The sequence below is a fragment of the Periplaneta americana genome, chromosome 2 (assembly GCF_040183065.1).
Source record: "Periplaneta americana isolate PAMFEO1 chromosome 2, P.americana_PAMFEO1_priV1, whole genome shotgun sequence".
Lineage (NCBI taxonomy): Eukaryota > Metazoa > Arthropoda > Insecta > Blattodea > Blattidae > Periplaneta > Periplaneta americana.
The window spans coordinates 31,534,993-31,541,458 of NC_091118.1; positions in this window are offsets into that span (position 1 = coordinate 31,534,993).

Below are 6,466 nucleotides of genomic sequence, written 5' to 3' on the forward strand. Positions count from 1 at the left end.
AGCAATCTACAACACACAATAGAAACAAGAACTCAACAAAAGTTAAAACCGCCTACTGATATACCCACAGATGATAAACACGCGATATGACCACAGATATTAGGCCTAAAAGCGTATACAAATAAATTTAACAAAAAATAATAATAACAGCTACTCTTTAAAACTCCAGAATGATGCAGCCACCCGACTGAAATCTTGCAGCAACGGAGATCAGTTTTCGATCTTTTTCATATTGTAATTTACAAACCAAAACTCAGTTGTACCGGATTTTCAAATGTTTATTGCTTCATTTATTCATTGATTGATTGCGATTGCTAGGGCTAGGATTTTGATGACATATAAATCATGAAAAAATGTCCTAAAACAATGCATTTATGACCTAAAAATCTTTCAAAAATGCCCTTAAAAATGCTCTAAAAATTGATCTTACATAACTGACCTAGTAGGAAAAGAGGTTTTGTACTACTTAATATTTAGACTAGTAATTAAATTAAATTTTACATAATTTTTTCTAACAAGAAAGTAGTACACTTTAATTAATTATTTTGCCTCATTTAGTTTCCATGTATGATCGTTCACCTCTGCTTCGGCATGTGGACGTGAGGTCAGCAGTCAGCTGGTCGGTCTTGTCCCTTCATGGGTTGTAACGCCATGGATTTACTTTGCTTTTAGTTTTCATGTAGTCTACCACAAGGCCACTCTTATCCGGAATTAGCAGGTATAGAGCAGTCTATATTGAAGGGGTTGGACTTACCCATTACATGGGGTGTACTACGTTAAAATGGCAATATTTGTGTAGAAAACGATTAAAATATTGTACAAAATAGTGGACAAAATATGTAAAGAAAATATCAAAGGAAATAAACATTACTTTACATTAATAATGGAGATTTATAACCAAAGTTTAATGAAAATCCCTAAAACTGAACGAATAAAACAAAAGATGCTCTTATGGGTTGAAACAGAAAAAAAATGCAAAAAAAATGCCCTAACAAATATGTATCAAAACACTCAGTTTATCACATAACATATAAATACTAAAGCAGCTATGTTTCTGTCTTCCTATAAGAAAATGTAATTTCATAAAAATCCTATCCCTAGTGATTGCATTAATACAGCTACAATAATGAAACAAAAATGCATAGTTAAATTTTCGACTGGTTAATTGGTTAGTTTGTCACTCACACTTTCGGTTGGTCATGACTTGCTAATTTTATAAAATAGTCATCCATTTTAAAAGTAGCACTTCGATGGGTCTGTGGGATATCTTTATGTCAACACCTTTTATTTTTAACAGGTTATTAACGACGCTGTATCAACTACTGGGATAAGTAACGTAGATTTAATTGATGGCAGCGAGATGATATTTGACGAGATGAGAACAAAGATTCGCAATATGATTACCTGACAATCGCTTTAAAGATGGGAAACCCCTTGGAAAAACACAAGCGGCAACGGAACTCATGCCTCGGCTTGCCGTTAGGATATCGATTTGTCGTTTCGTTGGTCGACATATTTATTGATGCATGGTTAGTGGTTGATCAGTCTGTCTGCTATAGGTCTAGTTTGTTGCTTCTTTGAGCGGATGTTCGTCTGGCCGGTGGAGTTTTAATTGTCATAAGAAGACGGGTGAAGAACTGTGAATGTGGATGTAATTATTTTGGAGTCAATAGAACACAAAAATGAACACTATAGGAGTTTTAACTGTGAGGAAACTGGTGAAAAACTAAGAATGTTAGCATAGTTATTTTGGAGTGAACAGAACACAAGAACACAAAAATGAACACTAGAGGAGTTTTAACTGTGAGGAAACTGGTGAAAAACTAAGAATGTTAGCATAGTTATTTTGGAGTCAATAGAACACAAAAATGAATACTAGAGGAGTTTTAACTGTGAGGAAACTGGTGAAGAACTGAGAATGTTAGCATAGTTATTTTGGAGTTAACAGAACACATGAACACAAAAATGAACACTAGAGGAGTTTTAACTGTGAGGAAACTGGTGATAAACTTAGAATGTCAGCATAGTTATTTTGGAGTGACCAGAACACAAAAATACAAAAAATGAACACTAGAAGAGTTTTAACTGTGAGGAAACTGGTAACAAACTGAGAATGTTAGCATAGTTATTTTGGAGTGAACAGAACACAAGAACACAAAAATGAACACTAGAGGAGTTTTAACTGTGAGGAAACTGGTGAAAAACTGAGAATGTTGGCATAGTTATTTTGGAGTGAACAAAACACGAGAACACAAAAATGAACACTAGAGGAGTTTTAACTGTGAGGAAACTGGTGAAAAACTGAGAATGTTAGCATAGTTATTTTGGAGTGAACAGAACACAAGAACACAAAACTGAACACTAGAGGAGTTTTAACTGTGAGGAAACGGTGAAAAACTGAGCATCTTAGCGTAGTTATTTTGGAGTGAACAGAACACAAGAACACAAAAATGAACACTAGAGGAGTTTTAACTGTGAGGAAACTGGTGAAAAACTGAGAATGTTAGCATAGTTATTTTGGAATGAACAGAACACAAAAATGTAGGCTATATTAGAGGAGATTTAACTGTCAGAAGGAGGCGGGTAAAATACTGTGAATGTGGGAGCAGCTAGTTTGGAGTGAACAGAATACAAAAAGTAAACTTTATCGGTTTCTTAACTCTCAGAAGGAGCAATGGTTATTAGAGGAAAAAAATTCGCTCCGGCTCCGGGGATGGATCCCGGGTCCTTGGTTCTATGTACCAAGTGCTCTAATCACTAAGCACCGGATCGAATCCCCTCTTTCTAGTGTCTTCCCTTTGTGGCCTGACTCCAAGTTTGACATACATGGTGACATAACAGGATTAAGTCAACTGCGATTATACAAGGACAGCACCCAACGCAATCATTGTTACCATAACAGATATATTCTGTAGGACCAAAAATTAATCTTCACGTAGATTCTTCGCCCAACAACGCATATTACTCTGGAATCCCGGCCACCAAGTCACTCAACTGAGTGATACTAGGTTGGTAAGTGGTCTATAACAGACGCGAAAAAAGTTTGCTAAATGAGGCGCTTGCGCTGAGGTTGTTTAAATTCCCGAGAGTCTGTTATGCGCTTAACGCCCTGTATTGCATACTATTTTTTTCGCAAAATCATACATTGTATCTTTATTTCCTTTATTAAATATTAATTTTGAACTGAACGTTTGTCGTCTTGTTGACGGCAATTTGTAATTTTCTATGTGACCATATTTTTTTATATTATTTTGTTTTATTTGTTGGATACGAATGTAATTTATATGTATGCAATATTACGAAACTGAATGGCAGTCTTCATCTCAAAACATTTAATAATTTGTTCAAACTTCACATTCAACTTTAATGTTCTTTCATAGTTCTTGTTCTTTATTAATTTACAAGAGACTGTACGTCAAGTTTGTAGAGAATTTACTGTTATTTTCAGCGTTTCCGTAGCAACCATTGAACGTGTTGTATCTTCAACTTACATGGCATGCAACAATAATGACGTTAAGTGCGCAAAAAGAGCTTGATTGTGCAAAATATATAAACTCTGCTCAAACATTTAAGGGAGAATGATTATGTTTAGTCAAGTGTTTGAATACAGGTCTGAACCTCACAAGTGACACCAAGAAGACACCATTTATGAGGCAATTAGACCAGGAGATAATGGGTAAGGTGGCCAGTTCCTTTCCCCCTCCATTGCATACATCGCCGACTAACTACATATTACACTAGTCAGACTGGTTGTTACGGTGTAATGAAATAGTAATATACGTTACAAGAGCGGTATGTTGATGTTTTAATGGTCGAGGAAAAGATTGAAAAAGCGAAACGTAGTTGAGCTTTTTTAATTTCCGAGAACATGAGAACAAATATACTGTTCGTGTATCGTACATTATTTTGTGCGAAGATCGTTTATTAGGGCCTACATACCTGAAAGACGAATTTCTAATTAGTCGCAATGAAATCTCCATCTTGGTTTCTGTTTAATGACGGAAACTTCGGAAAACCAAAATATCTTTCTTCAACATTGTTGCTATAAAATGTTTTCTGTGTTTACTATACTCCAGCAGGCCGTGATATACGTCTGTCTTTCCCCCCCCCCCCAGTCTATAAATGCGAACTTAAAACAAACGGTAAGGTTATGTAATTATTTATTTTTCATTTTAATATTTTAACAATATTATTTATATAACATATTGCAGTAATAACATCGGCATCTGGAATCTTGTTTATTTTTTCACGGCTTCCTTAATGTTACTTGTATCAGGAATGCAATAAGTTTCGTGGAGTAGTAGACTTTACTCAATTTTTGCAAATATTTAAAAACAATGATTAACATTGCAATTTAGGTGAAATTGCAGTGGTAAGTTTCCAATTTATAATTATTACTATGTTAAACGTCTCTAAACATAATATGTTAAAAGCCTAAAGCAGTAAAATGAATGTCGCGCTTAAGCGGTAAGAAGAGGGAAATTGTTATGTGTGTTACGTTGGGAATACTGAATGTGGTATTTCACACTTACCGCGTATTGGTTCTGTGCGGAAAACAAGCAAATACGCACGATCTCGCACAAAAAGAAAATAAAATGCCTGAACGAAAAAGAAATGCAATTTTCGCGAGGGGGCTACTACGACCAGCACTGCGACCTTTTACGATTTATTTCGTTAACCCTCAAGCTAGGCGCATTCCCAAACCCAAACCGGCTGACTACACTAAGGTGCGCTGCGTATCCAGGTTTCGAGCAGGCAACTCCACCCGTTCCTAAGCCAGCCACGTCGTGAATCGCCAGTCGGCAATCGGGGAATGCTATGTAATGCTGACGGAATGATGTAGGTACCTAATATAGGGAAGCGGGGGGACCCTGAAGAAAACACGAACTGACACCTTGTCCTCCTCAAGTGTCACTATGGATTATTCAATGAAAAATTCAAGCTTAACCGGGACTCGAACCCTGACAGGCTGAAGGTCTCATCACTCACAAGGGAATCTTCTTTCATGATGAATTGAAAAGGCGGTATGCCGTATATCAGGTATGCTCATTCTCTGACTCCCGATTACGTTCTGTAATCACAACTTTCGAATGTAGAGCGTGCTGTTCCTCGTTCGAAACTCGACGGGTGACTGAGGAAGGCAGTTCAAGTACTTAGTAACGTACGAATAGTGCGGGACAATGACAGAGTCTGAACCTTCTGTAAGCAAACGATCATTCCGTACAATGTGCGAGGAAGACTATTAATTGTTTTGCGTTCGGTAAAGTGTTTATTATGTTGTAAGGTACTGTCAGGAATACTACTGAGCAACATAAAACGACATACGCTCTGCCATCCGGAACATGCCGAAGTAAGAGGGAAGCTGTTTTCTGTAATATGTATTCATATATCAACGTTATTATTATTATTATTATTATTATTATTATTATTATTATTATTATTATTTGTAGTAGTAGTAGTAGTAGTAGTAGTAGTAGTAGTAGTAGCAGCAGTAGTAGTGTTAGGTCGAATACAATTATTATTATTATTATTATTATTATTATTATTATTATTATTATTATTATTTGTAGTAGTAGTAGTAGTAGTAGCAGCAGTAGTAGTGTTAGGTCGAATACAATTACTATTATTATTATTATTATTATTATTATTATTATTATTATTTGTAGTAGTAGTAGTAGTAGTAGTAGTAGTAGTAGTAGTAGTAGTGTTAGGTCGAATACAATTATTATTATTATTATTATTATTATTATTATTATTATTATTATTACTATTATTATTATTACTTACAAATGGCTTTTAGGGAACCCGAAGGTTCATTGCCGCCCTCACATAAGCCCGACATTGGACCTTATCCTGAGCAAGTTTAATCCAGTCTCTATCATCATATCCCACCTCCCTCAAATCCATTCTAATATCATCTTCCCATCTACGTCTCGGCCTCCCTGAAGGTCTTTTTCCCTCCGGCCTCCCAACTAACACTCTATATGCATTTCTGGATTCGCCCATACGTGCTACATGCCCTGCCCATCTCAAACGTCTGGATTTAATGTTCCTAATTATGTCAGGTGAAGAATACAATGCGTGCAGTTCTGTGTTGTGCAACTTTCTCCATTCTCCTGTAACTTCATCCCTCTTAGCCCCAAATATTTTCATAAGCACCTTATTCTCAAATACCCTTAACCTATATTCCTCTCTCAATGTAAGAGTCCAAGTTTCACAACCATAAAAACAACCCGTAATATAACTGTTTTATAAATTCTAACTTTCAGATTTTTTGACAGCAGACTAGATGATAAAAGCTTCTCAACCGAATAATAACAGGCATTTCCCATATTTATTCTGTGTTTAATTTCCTCCCGAATATCATTTATATTTGTTACTGTTGCTCCAAAATATTTGAACTTCTCCAACTCTTCAAAAGATAAATTTCCAATTTTTATAATTCCATTTCGTACAATATTCTGGT